Source organism: Caretta caretta, chromosome 6 (assembly GCF_965140235.1).
Source record: "Caretta caretta isolate rCarCar2 chromosome 6, rCarCar1.hap1, whole genome shotgun sequence".
Taxonomy (NCBI): domain Eukaryota; kingdom Metazoa; phylum Chordata; order Testudines; family Cheloniidae; genus Caretta; species Caretta caretta.
Window position 1 is genome coordinate 29717649 of NC_134211.1, and position 27635 is coordinate 29745283.

Consider the following 27635-nt stretch of genomic DNA (forward strand, 5'->3'; position numbering starts at 1 on the left):
TCAACAGTGGCCAATGCCAGGAGCCGCAGAAGGAATGAACAGAACAGGTCATCATCAAGTGAGCCATCCCCTGTCACCCATTCCCAGCTTTTGGCAAAAGCGCTTGACAAAGAAGTATCATTATCCACATTTTCTGGAGGGGAAAACTGATACAAGAGTAAGTGAAGTGACTTACCTAAGTTCGCCCAGCAGGTCAGTGGCCAAGCCAGGAATAGTACCCAAGTCTCTCTGAATGTTAGTCTACTATGCTTCCTTGTATATTTTAAGATCCATGAAATGGAAATGTTGCATATGATCTTTAGCAGTGTCTCTGTCACATGCGTCACAAGTCGATAACTAGATTGTGAGCCAGGGTTCGTCCACACTCCTTTTTATCTGGCTGATGCTGTGAAAGGCTCTTTGATCTGGGGTCAGATTTTTTCTGCAGTAACATTTGCATAAACCCCTAATTTATAACGCGTTTCACAGGTAATTACATAGAATTTGTTCTGGTGTCTCTAAATCTTAGTGACCAAAGGTCTTTTTTGCACATTCTGATTAAACTAGCTCTGTAATCATGTGTACCTAGTCCCGGCTTAGTGAATACAATAAGTTCTCTGAACACAGCTGCCCTGACCATACCTGTTTAATAATGGTCTTATTATCTGGCGTCTTTCTAAATACTGCAGGATTTGCATTCACTACTTCCACAGTGGCACTAAGTTTGCTGTTGTCATTTCTTGATGGAGTACAGCCCTGTTTTTGGATTTCAAGCTGTAAAAAAAATCTACTGCTACACGTAAAATATTACTTCCTAAATCCAAGTGTTGCCAAGTGCACTGTTAAGATATTTAGAAGGTTCTTAAATTATTTCCACTTTAAAAATATTTTTATGTATTCCATTTTGTTAACTTTTTAGGTTAGTACATAATTGCTTTCCTGGCTTGACATTGACATAAATGTTTTTTTCCTCTACCAGTGGATAGTTAAATTTGTGTCTTGATATTAAGAACAGATACTACCTTTGAATAGGGCATTGTTTCCCGGCCAGAGCAGTAGCTACCTCCTGTTTTCTTTCAGTTGTAGTTCATGACTGGCAACAAAACAGCACAAAGAGAAGTAAGAGTATGAATGCATTTCAGTATTTTTATCGTTTAGTTTCAATGCAGCTGCAAAAATTGTTAATTTTTCTACTACTATCAGGCTGCCCCTACCCCTGCCCCAGAAATACAATTTAGCAGAGATTGACTATTTGTAGATGTCAGTCTCTGTCCTTATTTTAATGAGAATGCCAGCTCTAAATCCTTTCTGATCACTTTTATTTCTTACTGAGAGTAAATAAGGTTATTCCCAATGTGTATAAATCTCAGCTGGCATGGTTTAATCAACTGATCTCCAAGAGGCTGAGTCTTCACATGCTGCCTGCCATCCACTTTGGCTCTTCTGTACTGATATGGTTGACTGTGTTAGCATGTCTGCTGCTGGCAATGTAATTCAAGTCAAGCAATTTTTAAATTCAGGCTTTTACCATAAGACTAGTGAGTTTCTTTGATTTTGTTTTGTTGAATCCTACCTGAAAAGTACAAAACAATGAGCCGCTATAGTCAGTTTAGAAAATACATTTAGGACAGCTCAGGTAAATATAACTTCTTTCTTTCTTTCTTTCTTTCTTTCTTTCTTTCTTTCTTTCTTTCTTTCTTTCTTTCTTTCTTTCTTTCTGAACATCTTACAGTGTTTTGTCATAGGATTTTTTTTTATCTTTGTTTAGGCTGCCAGGCCAAATGAGGAAACAATTACAGGATGCTGGCTTTAAAAGTGTCCGGCTTTGCCAAATAAGTTTATCTTTTTTTCATTGTGGCTTAAAACATGTTAAACTCAAAGCCAAGTTACTAAACTAAAACTCATGGTAGTTTCAATTTTTTGCACTGGGCTTACAATAAACTTGGACAGTTTTTCCACAGTCCTTTTGCCAGTGATTAGTTTCGATGATAGTATGTTTTGAATTTGCTGAGAGATCTACTGCTCTGAGCTTAGTTTTAGTACTTTTAAAAAGCAATCAATAATGCCCGTTTTGTAATAAGCAAAATTTATGAACTGACAGGCAAAATGTAATTATAGTGGGTATTCTATACAAGAAAAAAGAGGTGATCTTAAAGCCATCTCAACAATCTGTTTGCACTCATTTTCATTCATATAAATGATTAAGTGGTTTTGTATTGAAACATTTCTCTCTTAAGACTTAACATGAGTCTGGAAAAGTTGTTGCCAAAGATTTCCATAATGAAGTCAATGACCATTTGCATTAGCTTACTATTGTTACCTACGAACTAGATTTTTCACTTTTATGGTGAAGGCCTCAACTCAGCAGCAACTTAGACACCTTTTATTTCTGCTCTCTGGGGACTTTAATCTGAAAATGTGTAAATTCATGACAAAAGTGTAGCATGCACCAAATAGTTGGTGGGTTTCACAATCAATGGAACTTTTCCCCAGATTTTCCCTCTACAAAGAAATGGCTCCTTCCTGAATGAACCACTATAAGGATATTCCAATAAATAAATAATTTTAAAAAATGACACAATGAAGGGGGAAAGAAAAGTATTTCCTGGGTTTTTTTAAAAAGTAGGATATGCATAATAACTGTTTAAGCTTAGAGGGCCTGATCTAAAATCCACTGAAGTCTTTGGAAAGTCTCCCATTGACTCCAGTGGGTTTGGATCAAACCCATACAAGGAGATGTTAATTTAAAACCTGTCCGGAGACAGGTCACAGCTACACGCTCTTCACTCTGTTTATTCAACTTTACAACATTTCAACACTTTCTGGTGACTATTCTCTTGTTTAACAATCAGGAGCCATAGTGAATCTCAGCGGGAGCTCCTCTGTTCAGATGGCTTAGGCAACACCCACCTACTTTAGAATCAGACAGATTCTGTTCTTTATCCACTGCTGGAAATTGATTCCAAGTAGATGACTGATTCCATGCCACTTTTGCCTACCTGCTTTCAAGTGCTACTGCTGCTAAAACACTTGCCAAAGGCTCCTCTTTTATACTTATTTTTCCAATATTTCCTCCTAAAATATCTTTCGTTTTTTAATATTATATTTAGAAAAATACAGATGTTCCACATTAGATCAGGCCATAGGTCCATCGGATGTGGTATTCTGCCTCCAGCTGTGGCCACTACCTGAAGTTAATGATAAAACTCCCATTGACTACATTAGTGCAGGAACAAGCCCATAATGCACCCTGCCAATGATGCAATTTTGGGCGGGGAAGAGATTTTTTTCTGGGGTGATTAGTATATACCTAAAACTTAAGATTCAATTAATTTTGCCCACAATTGGAGTTAAACTGAGTGAAAACTAGAAGCCTCACTGGTAGACCATACTGGAAAAGTGTGAGCAAACTCTGTTACTGGAGGAAAAAAAGAACTCATGGAAGGCTCTGTGAGCAATGAGCACTCTGTGCACAGATCTCTGTGCCTACACAGAGCCTCACTGACTTCCTTGAGGGTCTGTGCAGACTTAAGAGATTGGCCTGCCTCGATTTCATTGCAGGATTGGGACCTAAAGATTTACAATAGGAGAAGAGGCAAGCGGAGGATGAAAGGAGAAATGTAAACCAACTCTCAGATATGCTTTTACTTGGTTTTCAATGCGTAAGAACAGCACAATGAAGACTATTGTTATGCCAGTAAGTCACATGCAAATTCCAGTTTCAAACATTACATCAGTTTTCTTAGTGGGGATTAAAATAGACCTTCCCAATACCCATATTTCATTTGTGGGAAGCAAAATAATGATGCTGTGTGCTACCAGGCTAAAGATAATTTATATGCGGTGTGTGAAACTTATTTTTCATTAAATCAGGCCTAAAGATGCTTATATGGATTTGACTAGTGAGATTAGTAAGTAGCATATGTTTTATATGCTTATTTCACATCAGAGAATGGTATAAATGTTTTAATGACTAGCTTGTGACCAAGTAGGTAATTTGAAGACATGTGAAATTGATACTAGTCATCAGATCTCATGTTAAGTTTATTTAACTTCTTATGAAAGCAAAAAAGTCTGCTGAGCTGAACCCCAGTCTCTCTCGGAGGTGAATGCTTATGTCAGGCTCAGAACAAAAGGCTATCTCATCAAATAAAGACTAGAGCTCAGTTTCTGATGAAGTATTATAGCCAGCTGACCTGAGTCCCAGTCTCTGTTTAATAAGAGAGCTTGCCGCTGTAAGCCCAGTCTCTGTTTGGTAATGTGGTCTGGTGAACTGAGTTCCAGTGTCTATTTATGAGCATGGACTGCCAGTCTAACTACCTTTCCCTGTTTGGGAAGATAATCTAGATATCTGAGCCTTGCTCTCATTATGGCGTGGTTTTGTCTGATCAGAGACTCTGCTCTGGTCTTCAGAAAAAGCCTGATTGGAGACTCTGAAAACCTAGCTTTCTTGCCACAGGAATGACCAGCATGTAAAGAGCCACCTGGTTTATAATAATAATTGCTATCAATCCCTAAGTGCTACCGAGAATGTACATTAAATATCAAACTAAGATACCGCAGGGAACCTGTGAACATTCTGGGAAAGAACTGAGGGTATTGTTTGTTTATACAGTGCTAGCAAAGATCCTTAGGCCCTTCCACAAGAGAAATAATAATAACAGGCACTTCAAAAATGAAGACAGGCACACAGACAAAATGCATTTTGGAATTATTTTTCCCCAAAGAAAGAGAAAGGTAATTAGCCCTGTTTTCATTCTGGCAGTTGAACTTTCTCTCTGTTTTCAAGTCTTCCAATGCAGAATATCCTGGTTAGAAAAATAAGTGAAAGTCTGTTCTGTGGTATTGAATTTTGTGATGTGGCTGCAATTAGAAAACATCACTTTACTAAGGCAGAGGCAACAGCGTAAGTTATTGAAAATCTTAAAAAAAAAAGTAAAACAATTTTTAAAATGTAACTAGTTTAGAATCTGTCATTTTATGTTGTTGTTTTCAGGCTAACAAAAATGATAGGACAAAGAAGCATACCTTGAAATTAAAATGAAAATTCAGAACAGATGTCAGGAAGCATTTTTCATGTTGAATGTGCAGAGTGACCAACCAGGTAAGGCAAAAACATTTTCCTATTTAGGAAATAATTAGATAGGCCGCTATGGACAAAATGGTTTTCCCAATTTCCTTTTTCTCTAATTTTCATACATTCTTATTATACTCCAGTTGCTACTCATTTTTCCCTGACTGGAAGCTTCATCATCTGGACATCAACTTTGTTCTTATCAAAATGAATGAACTACTAACTGTTAAGTGAACAGCTACCTAGTTGGCTATTACTTTGCCTATATTATATACAATCATGCCACTATGGTTAAGGGTTTAACAGAGTTTCCATTTTAAACTCTGGAGTTTTTAAGGACTTGTATCACAGTTGTAAAATTAAGTCCAGGTGGAAATGTGGGTGATAGAGAATTTATTTCTTTATTTTTATAATTTTTGAGGATTATTATTATTATTATTATTAAGTTATATGAATGTAATGGAAAATTATCATGTTATGAAACTATTCAGTAATTAAAAGATGATAGCCGTTGACCACAGCAAGAAAGATGATCTTTTTCTGTAGCACAGGGCTGGGAGTTAGGAGATCTTACTTGTATTCATCAATTTATTCCCAAATCTGCCATGGATTTCCCATGTAACCTTGAACAGGTCACTTAGTCTTTCCATGCCTCAGTTTTCCTATGAGGACAATGGGATACTGATACTTTCTTATCTTAAGGTGTTGTTTGTGAAGCTTTGTCCACCAGTATTTATAAAGAGCTTTGAGATCCTCAAGTTAAAATCTGTAGAAGTGCAAAGTATTAATTATCATTATTTGTTATTTATTATGATGATCATGATCCAGATTTAATCAAACCATTATTTTGGTTCAGACCCACATTCAAAAGTGGTTTTAGAGAGCCGTTAGTCTGAAGCTTTCCAAAAGGTATTGGATCAGGCCCAGAAATAAGACAGTCATTAATGCATCATCAAGTATGCCAGTGACTGTTGGTATTGTTATTTAAAAATTAAATACATAAGGAAAATTATTAAGAGGCACTGCTCAATAGAATGGCAACAAAAAAAGCAAGCTCTGTTTAGATTTCATGTTCTAAGATTCCACCCTGCAAGATGCTGAGGTCCCTCAACTCTCATTGGTTTCACTGCTGTTCTGTCTGCTCAGGCCAGTACTTTCAACCTTATGGGCCTAAAGTTAAGCAACTTAAAGCCATATTTAGGCAACTACATAAAAATGGCCTGATTTTCATAGGTGCTGAGCACCACAAAAGTCAATGGGAGTGGCATCTCTGCAAATCAGGCTGCTCTTATTTAATTATATAAATATGGATTTTGGAGCCTAATTTAAGTCACCAAGGTTGAAAACTTTGTCCTAAATATGAACTTAAAAAAGCCTAAGTGTAAGGGCATTTGCCAAAGTAAATAGTGGTCTAGCACAGTGGTTCTGATAGTAGGTATAGATTATTTTGTTTTGGTAGGAATGTTTGAAATTTCTTGGTGAATGATTATGTCCTTTAAAAATATTAATCAATCAAACAAAAAAAACCACAAAGAAATAACATTTTAAAGACTATCTTTAATAACATTCAGAGCCAAATTCAGTGGGTGCAACTTCATTGATTTTGTCCTTTGGAGGGGAGCTTGCTTAAATTAATGAAAGCAGATGAATTCAAATTTAAGGATGATACTCCGTCTTCATTTCAGACTTCCTTTCCTCTGCCTCCACACACACAAAACCTAAACCTAATTTCCCCCATACTAATTTCCCCCAACTGTTATTCACACGTTCTTGTCAACTGTTTGAAATGGGCCACTCTCATTACCGCTACAAAAGTTATTTTTCCTCCCTTGGCATTCTACTGTTAATTGAATTGTCTCATTAGACACACTTGGTAAGACAACTCCCATCTTTTCATGTATTTATACCTGCTCCTCTATTTTCCACTCCATGCATCTGATGAAGTGGGTTCTAGCCCACGAAAGCTTATGCCCATATACATTTGTTAGTCTCTAAGGTGCCACAAGGACTCCTCGTTGTATAGCTCAGTGGTTTGAGCATTGGCCTGCTAAACCCAGGGTTGTGAGTTCAATCCTTGAGGGGGCCATTTAGGGATATGGAGCAAACACTGGGGACTGGTCCTGCTTTGAGCAGGGGGTTGGACTAGATGACCTCCTGAGGTCCCTTCCAACTCTGATATTCTATGATTCTAACTGTGTTAATTAAGGCTAAAATGTTAATCTTAGATTTGAATCTTTTTACACAGTAAGCGGCATCCATATTCTGCGTTATGTGTTCTATTCCGTGACGTATTAAAGAAAGGAAAGGGGTCCAAGAATTCAAAAGGGTGGGGTCAGCAAATCTCCTTAATCTACTGCTTCAAACACATCCATTCTTTACTTTATATGTGTACAAAAACTCTGACTTAGGGCTGATTTGAAACCTACTGGAGTCAACGGGAGTTTTTTTGTGCAGGTCTTTTGGGAATCCAGTATAGGAGTGCCACAGCTGTGCCCTGTGACCTCCTCTGGGCAGTAGCTTTCTGGGTATATGTTCTGTATCTGTGGAAGATTGAACAATGCGCTTAGACATGAGCTCATGAACCACAACTACCAGAATCAGACTGAAGAAAGAAAAGGCTACTGCTGATTTCCAAACACTGCAATTGCTTAGTTGCAAGCAAATACCAAGTAATATGTATGATGGAATGAGAGCAAGCATGTGGAAGTACAATTATAGTGCCTGATTGACTTTTCACTCCAATTTTACATTCATGTAATTCCACTGACTTCCTTGGCATTATTCCTGATTTACCCCAGTGTGAGTGAGGGGAAAAGTTGTTGCCCTGGAGATCCAGATTCTCTGGGGTGGAGTAGTCACTTTGTGCTTTGTTACAAGCGTAATCTTCCTGTAAAGCCAGGTTAATTGGGTTAGGGATGATCAGACTAGTGTAACGCAATGTAGGGGCTCTTTCACAATTTCCCCAATCCCTGTGCTGGTGTAGCAGGGAAAAGGAGTAGTAGCTGGGAGGTTCTTATATCACATTGATCCATGGCTGTAATTTCAGACCCTTAGGGTTGTTTTCACTTGGTGTCATGTAGAGTAGCTCAGGCTGCTCTAACCTGGTGCAGGGGGACACAGGCCCTCTTTAGTATTCCCTTTTCATAGTGCTCACAGGTTTTCTGGCACACTCCATCCTGTTCAGCACTTGTTACCTTGAGCTTTTATGCACAAGACTCTTCACCTTCGTGCTCTTTAACATTAATTCCTCTGGGAAAATTGGAACTGAATTTAGTATTGTCAATCCCAACTATTTGAAAATAGAGTCGGGTCCCAACAATCATGAGTTAAAAACTCAGATTTGAAGAAAAATAATAAATATTGGGTTCTTTTAATTTGCCTTCTGATGCCTGACCTTTCCGTTGACCTTGGGTCCTATTTTCAAGCTTCCCTCCACAATCACAAGGACTAGAAAATTGATTTTTAAAAACATGAAAGTTGAGATTCTCATGAAATTAGATGACTCAGAGCTGGAGAGTTAAGAAACACCCTAATAGCATGAGATTCGCTATAAAATCACAAGACCTGTCAACACTGTATATTGAAATGAATTAACAGATCAGTTTGCATTCTGCTATTTTCAGAACAATTTACATTTGCTCACACTGTGAAAGAAGATATTTAGATATTTGTATTCTTTTTGTTTTAATCACAGTGATTCAGTGTGGGAGAAGGCACTATCCCAATCTAAAATACAATGTCCAAAGCTTCCTCGGTGACTTCAGTGTTAGTGTATCCTGCAGCAGTACAATGCAGGAAAGCCCAAGCAGGCATGCTCTCAAGTCTCCAGTTTGACAAAGGCTGCAAATGTAATGACATAGCTATACACTGGAGCCATATTAGCACTGTAAGTTAATGCAATATACCATATTAGTTCTGTAACAAACATCAAGGTCCTGTGAAATCAAATAAGTGAAAAAATGATGTCAAATCCAAAGTACTAACAGCACACACCTTAGCAATGTGATTTCATTTGCTGTCACTAAACAAACATGAGATTACTCAATTTAAGATCTCGATTATTTTAGATGAGGTTAACCTTGATCCTGCAAACAATTATGTAGATGCTTACCTTTACACAGAAGAACACAGAACTATTTACATAGGTAAAGTAAAGGGTGTGTGTAAATGTTTGTGGAGTTGAGTGTATGAAAAAGTGCAAGCCATAAAAAACAACAACAGTTATTCTGGAAAAGAACCTGCCTCCTACCTTGCAGGCTATTGAGAAGATCTATAGCTGGCCCACTGGGACTCCCTTGAGAAGAGACCATTGCCTAACCCTAATCAGTGACTGAGGTAGAGCATGGAAACCTGAATTCTGTTTCACGCTCTGTCACAGACTCTATGTGACATTGAGCAAATCATCTAACTTCTGCATATCTTAGCTTGCCCATCTGCAAGATGGGGATAACAATACTTACCTACACCAGAGGATGATTAGGATAAAATTCATGAATTCATTTTGAGATCCTCAGATGACAGGCTCTATGTAGGTACAAAGTATTGTGCATGTTAGACTTCTTATATGTCACTAGTGTACTCTTGTGGCTACTGACATAGATATCTTCCTGGGGAAATAATTCTAATATCATTTATCATTATCTATGACCTTTCCCAAGAGGAAATGTTAACGCACTTTACTTCAGAGAGATTTCTTTTTAGCACATTATCTCCATATTCACTCACAAGACTTTTCAAATCATGGATAGAAATAACTGATCATCTTGCACCATAAAGCTTTATTTCTCTTTCTCTTTCACTGTATTGCCAGCACTGAAGACATGATTATTTTTACTGACTACAGGTCTTCTATGAAAAATTATTGTATGTAGAGCATTCCTATTTTCTTCCACATAATTTGTTAATGTGTACATAGTTTTAAGAGATCCTTTCCATGCAATATAAGAAAAGATTAGCTTCATTCCATCCAATATAGACATAAGAATAACTGACTCACTACAATCCTAAGCAATCAGTGCTGCCGTGAATATCTTAAACATTTTCACCAAATATTATGTCTATAGGAAATGGCCTTATATGGATAATTGTTACATGAGACTCTTTTTCATTAATTCAAAAAGGTCAACATTTTAAAATGATACTGTCATTTAAATGTACTGTGAAGGCTTAAGTGCAAATCACTCGTAGGTATCTTTTTTTTTTAAAGAGCGGACTAATGCAGTATTATGTTTTATAGTGCAATAAAATTATGTGCTAAAATTATGCTCATAAATGTAGGCAAATGTAACCAAGCTATTAGTTATGTTTTCTCAGATAAAAGTGATTAGCATAGCTATCAAACTCTTCTCCCATTTGAATAACAGAATTATGTCTGAAATCTAAGGGTTGTTTGCTAAGGCTGAGTCTTATAAAGAAGAAATGTAAATTTAGCTATCAGTTTTGTATTTGAAAGTAAATGCAGTGGACTACCCATCAGTCGGACAGGATTCTGCTTAACACTAAGAAAAGGACAATGTGACCCAAATTGTAGCAAAACATGTCAATAAGAAATGTGCTGTGAACAATATTTTAGAAATCATTCTCAACACTTCATCATCTACTTACTTGCTAATCAGACTTATTTAAAAACAATTGTCGTTCTTTTTAAATGGAGGGATGATGAAAGCGTCTTTTAGCAACAGTCACAATGAGAGAAAGTTTCATGTATAATTCATGAAGTATGTGGTCATCTACTAGCAAATTAATTCCATTTGACAGCTATAGTTGTGGTAGTGTCCTGTCAGGAAGGCCTATGGTATATAATTAAAATCTGAACAGAACAAATTAATGCTGATTACTTTATAAACAATTTCAGAGCTTGAATACTGTTGCCTGTCTTATGGGATCAAAACAGATATTTCAGAGGTGTATAGATATTTTTCCCTATCTTATAGTTCTGTTAATGAATAGATGTTGTTATAATTTCTTGTTCACTGAGTTGATGCTGTAAAACTCAACTGTGGAAAATCACAGGGACCAAATTAAAATGGTCTTTATTTGCAGGTCACCTTCATGTAATGCTGAATTTCCATCAATGTTGGTTGGTACCAACCAATATTTAATATTTTAGATGAGATTCACTGCTTGAAGCAGAATAGCATTTCCCCCTGCCCCCTCCCTAAACAGACCAAATTCAATGAATCAATATCAGTTGAGGCATCTAAAACAAGAGTGCAAAAAGCACTAGTAAATAAATCATAGGGACACATCCTGTACTGGCAGGGGGGTGAACTAGATGACTACAAAAGGTGACCTTATAAATGTTCCTTTCACTATTTTATCATTAGGTAAGGTAATATCAGCATCTGCAGGCAGTGACTGTACTGAATAAAGACTAGTGCTGGTACAGTTAATACCTAGCAGTAAAAGGAAACTTTTAAAGGGTGCCCAGTATATTTTCCAGTACTAAATTCTATTACCCTTATTTTACAAATCAACAACGTACTTCCAAACTCCAGTGATAAGGTTTTCTGTCTGTTTTTTTCTCCTTAAGGTTCTGTAAATTCACAGTTTAAGAAACTGATTTTAAACTTAGGTTGACACCATGCTTAGAATGCACTGAAGACATTTTATTATGTATAGATGACAGAGTGTGGACCTAATATTATTTGAGATTTGCTGTGTCATTGTCTTTGCAAAGACATCATCACTTCCAAAATTTGGAACAGATAGAAACACATCCTCGCTTGTGTAAATCAGAATAGCTCCATTGTCTTCAGTTTACTCCAGGTGAGGATCTGGCCCTTGTATTTGTTTGAAAATGTTTTACTGGCTTTTTGTTAAGGGTTTGTAATGTATTTACCCAAGAAAGCTCATTTCAGGTATTACTGCAGTGGAGTCTTGTTTGCATCAAGGACCAACTATTTTACTTGTTGAGCTAACTAAGACGCCGGATCAAGTGACTTCCCCAGCATCACAGTGAATGAGTTGTTCAACCCAGATATAAATACAGTCCAGGCTCCCAAACCCCACTCTAATACTAGAGCACCTGGGCTTCCAAAAATCAGGTTGTTATTATTTTTTCTCAAGGTGTAACCCGCAGTCATCCCTAGTCCTGGCAATGGTTTGGGTCTGTTGTGCAGCATTGGCACAGTAACACTTATGGTTTACATCTGCTTCAGAAGAGTTCGTGATTGCTATGATGATAGCATCTCTCCTTGGCCTCCCTCTTGAGAATTCTAAAGCACAAGCTATGCAAAACAGCACAGTACCCATCCCAGGAATCAATAACTAAGTCTAGGAACATCCCAGGACTCAGGCAGAGGAAGCACAGTTTATTTAGGCTCACAAAAAAGTTTGAAAAATGTGACACGGTTAAAAAAAAACACTCACCAAGGGATACATATCCATAGAAATGCTGGTGGTATAAAAATGTCATATGTCAAATTTCCGCTTACTTTGAGAAGAACTGCTGCATATTAGTGTTTTCAAAAAGCCAAGATTAATAAATCAAATAGAGACCCACACATATTGAGGCCTAGATGATCTGAATGAAGACCCGATTAACATACTGGCATTGATTAGAAGATAAAACAGTTGGCACTAATCCAATCACTGCCGGCTCAGGAAGAGACTTCCCACACACAATGGTTAGTCAATCCCCATTCTAAGTGTTCTGTTGATTATGATTGGATAACCCCACCATTTAGAAAGGGGTTACCAAATGAAAATCTAGTATGAGCCCTAGGAAGATACTAGTGGTAATCTAATTGCTTGCCTCTTCTGCCAAGGACTCTGCAAGATAGCAATCAGTTCTTCACTTTATTTTACAACTACAGTGTCCTGGACCACACTTACATTATTAAATTATATTCTATTTATCTGAATGTATTTAATAATGAAATCACACTGTGGTGGAGGTGGGTGTTGATTTGGGGAATCTGTATATAAATAGCTTATGAATTCTGTTTGATATTTAGGCTTTTTATGTGTTTCTGTGTCAGACTGCAAACTATCTTTTGAATGTGAGAACGGTTTACGTTCTCTGTTATCCTTTAACCTCCATGTTGGACTGGTATTCCAAGGGGTAATGGCCCAGGGGTAACAATAGAGGGTCATTAAACCTTGATGGTCCTGTCAAGGTTCCTCCCCCACTCTGAACTCTAGGGTACAGATGTGGGGACCTGCATGAAAAACCTCCTAAGCTTATCTTTACCAGCTTAGGTCAAAACTTCCCCAAGGTACAAAATATTACACCCGTTGTCCTTGGACTGGCCGCTACCACCACCAAACTAATACTGGTTACTGGGGAAGAGCTGTTTGGACGCGTCTTTCCCCCCAAAATACTTCCCAAAACCCTGCACCCCACTTTCTGGACAAGGTTTGGTAAAAAGCCTCACCAATTTGCCTAGGTGACTACAGACCCAGACCCTTGGATCTTAAGAACAATGAACAATCCTCCCAACACTTGCACCCCCCCTTTCCTGGGAAATGTTGGATAAAAAGCCTCACCAATTTGCATAGGTGACCACAGACCCAAACCCTTGGATCTGAGAACAATGAAAAAGCATTCAGTTTTTTACAAGAAGACTTTTAATAAAAAATAGAAGTAAATAGAAATAAAGAAATCCCCCCTGTAAAATCAGGATGGTAGATATCTTACAGGGTAATTAGATTCAAAAACATAGAGAACCCCTCTAGGCAAAACCTTAAGTTACAAAAAAGATACACAGACAGAAATAGTTATTCTATTCAGCACAATGCTTTTCTCAGCCATTTAAAGAAATCATAATCTAACACATACCTAGCTAGATTACTTACTAAAAGTTCTAAGACTCCATTCCTGGTCTATCCCCGGCCAAGACGACTACAGACAGACACAGACCCTTTGTTTCTCTCCCTCCTCCCAGCTTTTGAAAGTATCTTGTCTCCTCATTGGTCATTTTGGTCAGGTGCCAGCGAGGTTACCTTTAGCTTCTTAACCCTTTACAGGTGAGAGGAGCTTTCCCCTGGCCAGGAGGGATTTCAAAGGGGTTTACCCTTCCCTTTATTTTTATGACAGGTCTGCTAGTCAAATAGAAGTACCTTAGATAAAAGGCAGGTGCCTACTGAGGAGAAATGATTAAATAGGGGAGAGGTCACCTGGTAGGGGGCGGGGCTGAGGTCACCTGTTGAGGCTGATCAGTAGGTCACGTGCAGTGTTGTTGTAGCCATGTCAGTCCCAGAACATTAAAGAGACAAGGTGGGTAATAGCTTTTATTGGACCAACTTCTGTTGGTAAGAGAGAAAAGCTTTTGAGCTAAACAGAACTCTTCTTCAGGTCTGGGAAAGGTGCTCAGTGTCACATCACATGGATCAGGCAGTTTAGCATAAATAGTTAACACATATTCTAAGGGCCCATTCAAGGTGAAGTGGCCTGTTAACACCCCTGTAGTCCTAAAACAAAAAGGGGGCCTAGTTGGTTAAAGATTCTTGTAATAAGCCATAAAGACAATGTCTTTATTAAGAGCATCATGATGGTCTCTCTCATCAACAGAAGTTGGTCCAATAAAAGATATTAGCTCACCCACCTGGTCTCTCCAGTAGGTCACAAGACAGGGATGACTGGAAGTTTACAAAAGGGTAGGGACCTGCTCTGGGTCTTTGGCCATTTTCACCAGCTCAAGCTGAGGGGGAGCTACTGCAGTATCCTGATGAGCAGAGGGATTCCTGCCTACCTGACACCTTACCAAGAGGATGGTGAACTAGAGTGAGGGGTATGGTTTTCAGGGGTGGGTTTTCCCCCTAAATGCTCACACTGCTTTGTGCTTTATTTCCTAGGTAAAGAGTAATGGTCTTGTAGAATCCTGTGCAAAGCCTGTCTCCGTGTATGTTTGCTTTCACAATTGCATACCTGTGAAGAGGTAAACTATAAACTAGAAGGTTCACACTTTTGGTGGGATTCAGGGGAAAGTACAAGAGCTGCTGTGGAGGTTTGTGGGCGATGGCACTAGTTTCTCGGGCTGAGCAATTGGACCCTTGAGTCCTCACTGCCAAGAGATGTGAGACTCTGTTAGACACAGGGTGTGCACCTGAAGCTGATACCTAGGAGCCCAAAGCCAGGGATGGTGCCTAAACTCAGCCCAGCCCTCACAAACGAAGGTCACATGGGATTCAGCATTTGGATTCCCTCTCAGCAGCCTGGGTGCCCAGCAGGGGAAACTCAACTAGATCTGTGACAAAGGGTAATCACAGATTCATGCTTATGCTTATGGTTTAGCCAAAAGCCAGATTCTAGCTAATGGAAACTTGGAAGGAATTTTTTTTGAGGGTAGGTTACACTACAACTGGCTACTACAGAGTGTCTTGGAGCTTTCTCAGAAGTATCTGATTCTGGCCACTGCCAAAGGCAGGATAATGGATTAGAAGGACCACTGGTCTGATCTAGTATGGCAATTCCTATGTTCCTGTGTTTGAGGCTTGTTTCAAGGAGGTGGTGGATGGTGAAGAAGAAAATTATATTATTACTGGGGTTGTTTTGTAGAGCACTCTTCTCCTCTCACACTAATGTAAATCATGAGATACTGTACAGAAGTCAAAGAAGTTATACTTGTGAAAAAGGGAAGGGGAAGTGAGAGGAGAATCGGGCCCTGAAAAAGTGCAGAAAGGGGTCTGACAGGACAAAGCATCAGAAAAGTAGTCAGCAGTTGGACAGACACGGTGTAAGCTGAGCAGTATCCTACAGTGGAGGAGAATGTGAATAGATAGGGCAAATCTTCAGGTTAAAGGAAAGAAAGATGAGACTGAAGAACATCTGAGGATTAGAACACCATTCTTAAAGCTAGAACTGGGTGATGGCAGTGGCAAACAGTTTATACATGATATTAGAGAAGCGGTTCCAGAGGATGAATTTGTGTTTATGCCATAAACAATTTCATGAAACTTACTGGACAATAACTATCGTCAATAATGCTGGCCAGCACGTGACATTGTTACAGGGGCTGAAAAATCTATCGTGCTGCAATGTCTATTTATTTAACAACTGCAAAGTGGAAGAACAATATAAACTGCCAGTAAATGTAAAATGAAATAAAAACAAATACTGCAGTGCATGACTTCCCGTGGGATTTGATATGAATCCCCACTTACGACGAGTAGCCTGCACAACATATTTTCCCTGAAGGGCTTATGAGTTATCCAACTAATCCTCATTCAAGGCATATGACTTGTATCCGGCAAAAAATCCTGCAGTTTTTTCAGTCAATTCCAAATATACAGTGCTGCTAACAAAGCCGTGAACAGTTGCACATAAAATTCAAGAGAAACTAGCTTAGTATGCACATTTCACTGTGAGATGTTCTGTATGCAGAATAGACTAAGATTATTATGACAATATTTTAATTTAGTTGTGGGTAAAATTTTATATATCTGAATATCATCTTCTAAATTCTGCATTTGCCTGTGATTCCTATCCCTTTTTTTTTCAAGCATTCTTTATTCATTCATTATCCCTTCTCCTTTCTGAGAGTGGTTCTTAATTGACTTTTCCTGTACAATTCCTCTCTCAAGTTCCAGTGAAGCACTGTCTGCTGGGCTTCCACTCCCCAGCCAACCATCTGCTCCTTCCTGCTTCAGATTCTCCTGCTTCAGATACTCCTACTTCAGATTCTCCTGCTTGACGAATCGTCATTTCACCAAGCAGTGAAGTGGTGGGGGAAAGGGGAACTCCCCCAAGCAAAGGAAAGGAAGAGCAGAAGAAACTCTAACTTTACTTTTGTCAAAGGAGGGAGATTGCTTGGGTGATATCAAGTCACCAGCGTCTTTGAGGTCATTGATTTAGCACCTTCACCTCGTTGCTGAAGTCAGGGCACCGGTCTTTGTTAAATTAAGAGTACATACCTTAAACTATATTGGTTTCCTTCTTCTCCTGCTTAAATAATGCGTGTGATATTTACTGGCAACTGCAATGAGATGAATCCTGTTGGTCTATGTGCTAAAACTATTGCTGCCTGTATACCTGGAAACACAGAAATCTCTGCACTTCGGGGGAGGAAGAGCAAACCGGTGGAGGAGTCCACTGACCCAGCAGTCCACTGACAAAAAGTGGTTCAAAGATGGCGGAGGAGGGTCAGTGCAGGCAGAGAGGGAGCCCTCTGTCCCTAAGGATGCAATTCTTAGTTGCTAGCTCATTTCCCAAACTATTCCTGAACCGATAGTGGTGCACTGTAAGCTTTAACTTGTGTAAAAATATTTCTCAAACTTATTTTTCAGATTTGGAGACGGGAATTCCTATGTAATTTTTTTGGTCAGCTCCTCCAGATTTTGTGTGGTCTTTTATGGTTTGGAACAGGTAAACAGTTACATACATGACAAGTATTCAGAAGACTAAATTTTAGATTGAATTGACCAGTATCCTGGAATTTTGATATTGTATGTTCAGATTTTTTTTAAGAGTTTAAATTGCATTAAAAAGTAAATAAAAATAGGCACCCTCAGATGTACACTGGGGTGGAATAGAACCAAGGACATTTTTATTTCCCATATTTTCCCCAAATTATCTTGCCTCAAGTATGTTTTGCTGTGCAGCTACTAAATAACGAGGTGAGTGCACTTACCATCAATAACCGACTGAGCAAACCTGTCTTTGCTACAGAAATGAGCTGAAGTTGCCTGTTGTCAGGATCATATAGCTGACTCTTTTGTCATTTTCACTGAACTGTTTTATATTAGCATAGGACAAGATCCTGCAAATGACTCCCGAGAGATCTGAGCACCCTCCACTCCCATTGAAGTCAATGGAACTCTAAAGTGCTCAGCACCTTGCAGGATCTGGCCCTTAGAGGAAATGGTCTAAGCAGAGCTAACGGGTGCTTGGAGCTCCTGAGTTCTGTTACCTGATCTGACAAGATCTGTCTATGGCTTTGGGTAAATTGCTTAACACACATATCTCAGTTTTTCCATCTGTAAAAGGGGGATAATAATGCTTACTACAAATGTGAGGGTTTGTTACCTAAGGTCCTATTGTCCTCTACATTGTCCTAAGGTCCTATTGTCCTCTATTCTCATGCTGGGGATAGAAAACTCTAAACTTTGTACCTGAGAAGTTTCCTATGATTTTTTTCCATGTTGTGTAGATATGCATGGTTTAATCCTCTTCCCTCATCTTCTGGAAGTGACAGGAGTCCAGCCCCTGAAACCAATGGATTCCCAAGATCCAAACAATCAGGGAAAATGCCACTGGAGATTTAAAGATCATAGATGGTCAGGAGCCTCAGTTTCCAGTTTTATTCAGAACCGCTATCCCCAAATTGCCTCTTAGCGCTATGCTAAGACTGTGGCTCACTACTATTAGAAGGAGAAGTGCCATCTACTCTTTCATCTGCACTAATACCTGCAGCAGCCAGGTTTTCCTTAGAGGTCTTCCATCCAATTACTGACAAAGTCCGACTTTATCTTATAAGACTGACAAGCGAATAGTCTGAGGTTGTATGGATGCATGAATACTATTCAATGAAGGAACATTACTGGAAAAACCGCTATTCATATTATACATCAGACTTTTATTAACTTCCTTAGAGTATCAATTCACTGTTAGGTCTATAAAATGTTTTGAGAATTTAGCAGTTCTGTAAATATAAGATTCTTGGTTGGCTCAGGAAGCTCATAAATTTACTAAAAATCAGGAAAGAATGTGTGTGCCTACCAGCTGGGAAGCCATTAACTAGTGGCTTTTTCCCCCTGACCATTGGAACTGAAATGCCATGAAATGGTCTTTCTCTTGGTCCAGACACTTATTTTGTGGATTATATTTCATTGTGAAAACAACTCCCTCTCTATACGTAATTCCTGAATGTTTTGATGGAAGAGATGGCACAAAATTTTATGGCAAATCCAAAGTCATTAGCTGCCCACTATGAATAGGAAACTGTGAACTAATACTGGGTGCTTATCTGCATCTGTTTCCAAAAATCAGAATTTTTGCTGAAGGTAATGAGTTAATCAGTTATATCAGCAATTCTATTTGCTTTTCCAAGTACATGCAGTACTTCACTGTGAAATAAGTCTTATATGTCATGTGGTGCATTGTGTGAGTCCCGAATTGCCTCAAAACACTTAATTTCTCTGATGATTTAACAATCTATACAACAGTCTGAATGTCTGGAAAGAGAACCCATTTGTTCTCCACACACCATCCCCCTAATGAAATGGCAGCTAGTAGATGGAAACTCTGAGAACATGAGATTCTTGCCAATATGAGGTTGGACTCATGCTGATGGTTAACTTACTGAACACCAGGAACATCATAATAAGTGCCAAGACTATTTCCTCTCTTTTACTGCATAATAAAACTGCATCACATTTTAAATGTTTAAGTCTTTTTTGTGATCAGTAGATAATCTCATAGAGTCTTGAGGTCTTTTCATGCTCAAAGTCACAGTTGCCAAACACTGGTTAAAAAGGAAAACAACCTCTCTGGTAATATTACCCTCCACACACAATTTAAGTACCTTGGAGATGACTGTAAAAACTGTAGGGTCAATTTTTTGGCACTTACTGATTTGACTACTAATGAACAAGTTCCCTGCAATGTGTTACTGTAATTTGCAGTAATCTAGATTCCACTTAAAAATGAACTCAATGTATGGCCCTCTAAGGTAGGGATATTGTCATAATCTTTCCTTTACTCAGTCAGTTGAATCCCCAGATCAGGAAAGTGTTTATTGTGTAAAAGTCACAAAATAAACACTTGCATATTTGGGAGTTGCCTAATGGACCTACAGTTAGGAAGCCATCTGGGTAATGGATCGTAAAACAGATAGCTGTATCTCTGCCTACTCCCAAAATATACTGAAGTGCTTAAAGGCTGCCGAAGAAACAGAGTTGCCTATTGGCACAGCTTTGTCAAAGTAATGCTGACCATTCAAATGGAATCCTAACAAATTGAAATCATCTGGATGAATTGGCAGAAGCCAAAAAGCTGACTTTATACTCTTTTTTTTTCCTACAGAGCAACCAGACCACAACACTGGACCATGTGGGTGGCCTCCTCCAGCTATACATATGACACTACTGGATGGGAAGAGTCTATGAAATCACTAACTGATTTGGCCGCTGCATAAAATAGCTAGTCTTTCCCCGGGGCCAGACAAACTGTGGTGGGACATCTTTAAGGCTGAGATTCTCAAATTCAGAAGAGGAAAGTTTGAAAATGGCCCAGCTATTTTCAGACATGCATGCAGCTATATCTTGAAGGCCTACTCTTATAAAGAGGGGTCAGTGCATACTGTGTGCATATATGTTTTAAACACACCAGTAAATTTAATGGATTGATATAGTCTTCTTTACAGAGTGTTTCATTTATTTTTGTACAGGTCATTTGAGGGATTAAGGATGGAAAATAGAGAGGTGTCTGATTCCGGTTTTCAGCATTCTAATCTGTGCAAGCATCCTTCAAACAAAAGCCCAAAGATAAGAGTAAAGCCAAAGGATGCAATCCTGCTTTTAGTTACACTATTGTAAATAGAGTTACTTTAAATTTACAAAGTTCATTGGAAGCAAAATTTGGTCCAAAGACTTTGGTTTATATTTAAAAACAAAAGACATTTTCGAGGTCAAGCCTTGACAATTGATTGAAGAGTACTCCATCAAGTCTCAAAATTCACCTGGAAACTGATCCAGCCCCTTCCCCAAGCTCTTCAGTGGTTGGATGAAACTGGATGTTGCACAATAGAAGTCTATGGTTTCTGACTGAATTTAACAACCAAGGATGGAATCCTGGCCCCATTGGAATTGATGACAAAACTCCCATTGACTTCAGTTGGGCCAGGATTTCACCCAGCATATTTAATATATGCTTTGAAGAGGTATATGATGAGTAACTGCAGAAACCCATATCAATAGTTTTAAAAATGATTAGGCAAATATTCATGTGGAAAAATGTTTTGTGGATGTTAAAAGGAGGAGATGTACTGAGAAAAGCCTCCTCTCTAAAAGTTGTTGTTATAATTTAACTTTTTATTTGCATTACAGTGGCGTCTATAGGCTCCAGGAGGGATCGGGCCCCCACTGCCCACACTGTTCTGAGCAGGGTGACCAGATAGAAAGTATGAAAAACTGGGACAGGGACTGAGGGGTAATAGGCACCTATATATTAAAAAAGACCCAAATATTGGGACTGTCCCTTAAAATCAGGACATCTGGTTACCCTAGTTCTGAGGAGTGTGCCCACACACAACGAAAAGTCAGTCCTTGCTCTGAAGAGCTTGCAAGGTAAATAGTGATATCTTCTATGACTGTTATTTTTGCTACATTTTCTTTGATTGAAGATAAGTCACATAACATGAATTCTACTGTAGGTAGCATCAGTTTTCTTTGGAGACTTTTTTTTTTAATTCTCAGACACCATTTTACCTTCGCAAGACAAGGCGGGTGAGGTAATATCTTTTATTGGACCAACTTCTGTTGGTGAGAAAGACAAGCTTTTGAGCTTACACTCTTGGTTAAGCTCGTTTCGCTCACCAACAGAAGTTGGTCCAATAAAAGATATTACCTCTAATACCTCAAATGTTGCTCTAATATTCTAGGACCAACATGGCTACAACTACACTATACAACTATCTAACCTTGACTACTACAGTATTTCCATTTGCTTGCTTTACAACTATAAGCACTATGGTTACATTCATATCTTATACACTGATATTTATACTTTCACTCATAATGTGTAAAAGAGCTGAGAACGCCAGCTCCAAACACAGCAGTTTACAGATGTCCCGTTGTGTACAGGAGGAAGGGGAAAAAAAGCTGGCTAAAATGAAGTCATCAACTCCAGTAGGAGATCTAAATCTAATTTGCCTCAGGACAGGAATGATTCCTCCTTCAGTAGCAGCCTAAATTCCTGATCATACTGCAGCCAAGACATACCCTCAGAAACACAGTGACTGAGCCTTCCTAATTGTATTTATATGTTTAAACAGTACTGCACTTCTTTTATGAAAAACAGTCCCTGAAAAAGCTTGCATAAACAAGACACACACATGTTCAACTGACTATGTTCTTTGGCTCTCTTGCAGTATTTGTTGACTCTCAGTAGGTTCTTTGTGTAACCCTTTAACTTCACATCGCATGGAGGCTTTTCTTTCATTTCTTTCTTTCTTTTTTTTTTTTGGTATATTCTTTGCTTCGTGGATTTCTGTCATGTTCTTATACAGTAGTTGTTGTTTCAGTGGTTGTCATTCAAATGTTAACATTTGCTAACTTTTCTCACCTAGTGGAAAATAGTACCTGAAAGACCACACATTTTCCCGTACACTTATGATAGGAAATAACTACAATAACTCAATTATCATGCTGGTGACTGTAGTTAAATGTTGAATCTTGTTCAAGGGCACTGACTATAAATTAATAAATGTACCAGCAATCTTCTCTTTTGACGTTTACTAGTAATATTGTATGATTAGTCAATATATTTTTGAGGCTTTGGTTGCAGCTGTATAGTTACGGTTGTGTTTCAATTTTGCACTTAAAGCAGGGTTCAACTTCTATGTTATGTATGTATCCTCTCCAGGCTTACAGCACTTACTCTTTGAATGAAGAACAAATTTTCTGGGCACTGTGTTTTGTAAGCCCTGATGCTATTAAACCAAAATAGGCTTCATCTTTAGTTGAAGCAACAGGTGCCTGTGCTTTGAGAGCAGGAAGATTTGATTCATATGTAAGACATAATACATGATGGAAAGGGTGTGTGGGTGTTATATTATACATTTGTCTTTTAGATCTATTCTGGTGAGGTAGTGTGGGTTTTACATGAATATCAATTTTTCTAAATATGTAAAATCCAAGTTAATGAATGCACTATTCAGGAAAGATACCTATCCATAATGAGCTTTTGTGTATGTGTCGATACTGTATCTGTGCACACAAATTTGGCCCTATGTTGTTGTTGTTGTTTGGTTTTTTCAATTTGTTTTCTTACAATGGTTTTAAATGCTTCGTTTGTTTTGTCAATGTAGACCATAAGTTCTGTCAGGCAGGGACTGTCTCTTACTAGGTAGGTGTAAAGCATCTATCACAACGGCACCCCAATCTCATTTGAGGCCTCAACTTTACTACAGTACAGATAACATTAAACAGAATATAGAGAATTTTTCCTGCAAAGTTCTCCATGTCATTTTCTTTCTTTCTCAAAATAGTTTACCTTTGTGTTTCTGGCTAGAGAGGAACGATAAATACAAGAGTGTGATGCCCCTCTGTCTCCATTTCATTGCTGCTGGGGAAATCCTTCTGCAAAAAAAAAAACCAGGGTCTGTCTACAGTTTAATCGGAGGTGCGACTGCAGCCCATGTAGACATACCCGAGCATGCTTTGCTCTCGCTAGCTCCAATAATAATAACAGTGAAGTTGTGGCAGCATTGGCTAGCTGCTTGAGTAATATACCCAGTGTCCTGGGCAGGCCTGTACAGCTCCTGCTGCTGCCCATGGTGCCATGGCTTCACTGCTAGTGTTATTCGAGCAAGCTAGCTCTTCACTCATGCCAGTGATTTCACTAGAGATGTACCCACAGCCATACACTGAAAATCACAACAGTTAAATTAAGACAGAGAAGTCAAGAATTTTATAGGGCTTAAGCTTTTGAGCAGTGTGTTGATTTGCCACCCCTGTAATGCTGTTCCATAATAATCAGATGTAATACACAGTGGGAAATGTATTCACCAGGTACTGGAAGATGTAGTCTGGTGATGCCCGTGTTAGTTTCCTGAACAACTGGCCAACTCTTCTTGGCTAGGGGCCAGGTCCACAAAGGGGCCTTAGATTCAGCATTATGACACCTAACTCTAGGTACCCTGCTACCTAGTGGAATTCACTACCTTAGGAGACTAGGGACGTAAGAACGGAATCCACGAAACCCAGCAAACTGAGCAGGGAGCTGCCTAAGGTAACAAATAGGAAAAACTGAGGAAATACTCAAAGAGACTTAGGTACCTAACTCTGGGCTGGAGGGAGGTGCCTCTCTTTGCTTGGCATTTACAGCCATGAACTCACTCCTGGAGTTAGGTGCCTAAGCCAGATCAGCCCTTTCTTGGAAAAATGGTTTGTGCTGCTTCTCCCATCATAGCCCAGGGGTTAGCGCATTCATCCAGGGTATGGGAGCCCTTGGTTGAAATCCCCACTCTGCCTGAGTCTGAGTAGTAACTTGAACTCATGTCTCCTACCTGACTCCTCTAAACCCAGGACTATAGGGTATTCTCTCCTGTGGAAACTGTGCCAGTTTGTCTGGAATACTTAAATATTCTGTGCAACAGGGACCAAAACCTGAACTCTCCCTCTCTCTGACCACTGGGCTATAGAATCATTCTCCCAGTCTCTCTTTTTGGTCCAATTACTTTAGGCAGGGCACCTAAAGTTAGGCATTACAGTGCTGAGTGTCAGACCCCTTTGTGTATCTGGCCCCAAGACACACAGGAAGTCTGTGGCAGAGCAAGGGAATGGAACCCATTTTAGCACATGATAAAGCAAAGTGAAGAGTAAGATTTAAAGGCATTTCTTTAAATTTGGAAGTCAACTCCAAATGAGGAAAATAGGAAGGAGCACAAACTCTGGCAAGTAAAATGTAAAAGTATAATAAGGCAGCTAAGAAAGAATCTGAGAAGAAACTTGCTAAAGATGCAAAAACAATAGTAAATTTTGTTAAGTACATTAGAAGCAGGAAGAGGCAACATGGTTTTTGTAAGGGGAAGTCATGCCTCACCAATCTATTAGAATTCTTTGAGGGCGTCAACAAACATGCACATAAAGGTGATCCAGTCAATACTTGGGAAAGGGTTTAAATTAATGATGGTGGGGAGCAGGGAGCTAATCGGCTTCCATTTTCTCTGGCTGGCCAATGGGTAGCAAAGTGCACATGGGGATGGGGGGCTTACTCCTGCTTTCAGTCACCCTTTCATACTGATCTGTCCAGCACCTTGCAGATCCAATCAAGTCTCCCATTCACTAAACAGGGTGGGTGGCATCCCTGCAACCTTATTACAGTCTTCCACCGAGTCCAGGTTATGGAGCAACAAGAAGGCTCCATGCTTCATCCTTGACAGTAGTACCTTCTCTTATCTGGATATTTAAGTGAATAATGAAATGCCTGTTCATTCAATATGCCACTTAAGTTTGCTGGCTCATTTGCATAAAAGCTCCAGACTTCTGAATCTTCAACCTTCATAGGTATGGGCTTAGGTTCATTGCACTAAAGATAGTGGCCAGATACAGAAATGGTTTGAATCTTGAACTATTCTAAAGCTGGGAGACTGGGGGGTCAATGTCTACCTAAATCTGTTCAGAAGGATAACAGGCTAAAAACAAGACATCATAAACTGAAGCTATGTGGTCAGGCACTAAGGGAGCTTAAGAGAAATGTCTTCATACAGAGGGTAATTAATGCACAGAACATACTACCAGAGACAGCAACAGAAGCTTTAAGCATTAACATTTCCAAATAGACTAGACAAGCGCTTTGGGAAAAAGACACAAAGCTGTACAAATGGGAGACTGCTAGGTGTATGAACTCAAACCAGCTTGCATATAACTGTCCATCATAAGATATTACTCTCTTGCTACATTAAGGAACATCATATACCATAACTATAAATCTAGTATTTTTTTAAACAAATGTATTATTTGTTGATGTTAAACTGTCATATGAAAAAAGTGAATTTTTGGCACAAAAGACTGTAATGGCTACTACACCAGAACCATTAGTCTTTCATGTAAATGCATATTTTGGCATCCATATTTTTTGGCATCCATGCTGTGTGGTGCATATGTAGAAAAATCATTCTCCAAAATTAAATATTTGACAAAAATTCTATACAAACTAATGCCTTTCTGGGTTTTATTATTTTTTCCCAGTTAGTTATGTGAGAGTGAGCGAGTGCCTGAAACTGAATTTGAATTGATCTTCACACTTGTGTAACTTGAAAATAGAGACAAAATATTTTTAGGAAAAATTAAAAAATTTCCTGTGCTAACTCAGAGGCCAGACTTTAGCCCAGAGCATATTGCATAACAGTGTCTAAAAAACCTCTGCAAATAATGATTCTGGCCCCTCTCACATGCCATTGACTTCAGTGAAGTTATTATTCCTCATTTACACTGTCATGAGCACGCAATCTGGCCCACATAACAAATGCTATCATACGCTTACCTAAAGCACTGTCAAGCTGCTTTGCTATGTGATAATAAACTCAGTACCATTCCCAGTTTTTCAAATTACGGCCCCAATCCTGTAAATTTCTCCACACAGGCACAGGGGTCTGGCCTCATGGAACAACTTTCAGGTGCAATGATTGAGGCTCTTTGTGCATTCCTGGTGCACCCAGCACACCCACCACTTTTCAACTGGAGCAGGAGGGTTGCATGTTAGCATGTCTACAGGTGCTTTCAACAGGGTTCATGAGGGATACAACTTTGTATCCCGAATGGATATTTTGATTAAAATATGTCAAAAGAGGTATTCCTGACATTTTGCTTTTGTTTCTTTCTAACCTAAAAAAAAAAACAAAAACCCTGTGGAGAGGGGAAAATAAGTCTTCTGCTGAATTGCATGACCTCATGGGCTATATTTCATGTCCTCACTGAAATGTGGTTAAAATAATCTTGTATTTAACCGGTTCCAAACCTTCACACTGCAACTTCTTTTTTAATGTCAACTTAAAAAGCAGGCTATTTTTTTCTTTGGCTGTATCAATAAAATACTTACCATATACAAAACATTCATCATTAATTACTACTAGCACTGTAATTCATATAAAACAATTACAGCAGTTAGAGATTTTAAAGTAACTATTATTGCTGCTTTGGTTCTTTAAAAAATATACTCCCCAAAGGACAAACTATGATCCATTAATGTGGACGTATTATTACTTTTTTGTAACTGTGAGATTGCTGATGTCTGTGAATATGGAAGCAGTTATAGGTTATAGATGGTCCGCTAGTTGACTTGCAGTTCTAAGTGCAATATTTTCTAAAGCCTAAACAGCAATATTAATTACCTTTCTGCATATAGTTGAGAGGGTAATATTTTTTCTTTGGGAGATTTTACATTTCCTGTGATCCTGCAATAGCAACGCTTGAAGTTGTTAGGTTATTTAAAGTAATTGGCAAACACAGGGTAAAAAAAAAAAATCCAGTTTATTGCACAAATTGACAAAATAATTCATCACACGTTAATCTATCCTTTCTTTCTTTCTTTCTTTCTTTCTTTCTTTCTTTCTTTCTTTCTTTCTTTCTTTCTTTCTTTCTTTCTTTCTTTCTTTCACAGTCCAGCAGTTCTGAGATGATGAATTCCAGCAGAAGGGCATATAGCCTCTTGTTGCATTTAGTAAAGGGAACAATCTTTTTACAAAGACTTACATAAGGAAAAATAGAACTAATTCAATAATGTATCTTTTCCTCCCAACCTAAAATGCGCTTTGTATTTTTTATGTTATTTTATTTTTAGTTTATACCCTATTCAGTCTCATGCCAAAGGATCTTATGTCCTACCAATTTAATGGGGTTGATATAAAAGGTTTGTTACACAGGTCTGGAACTGAAGGGAAATGATTGGCTCCTTTTAAATGTATTAAGTGTAGTCAGT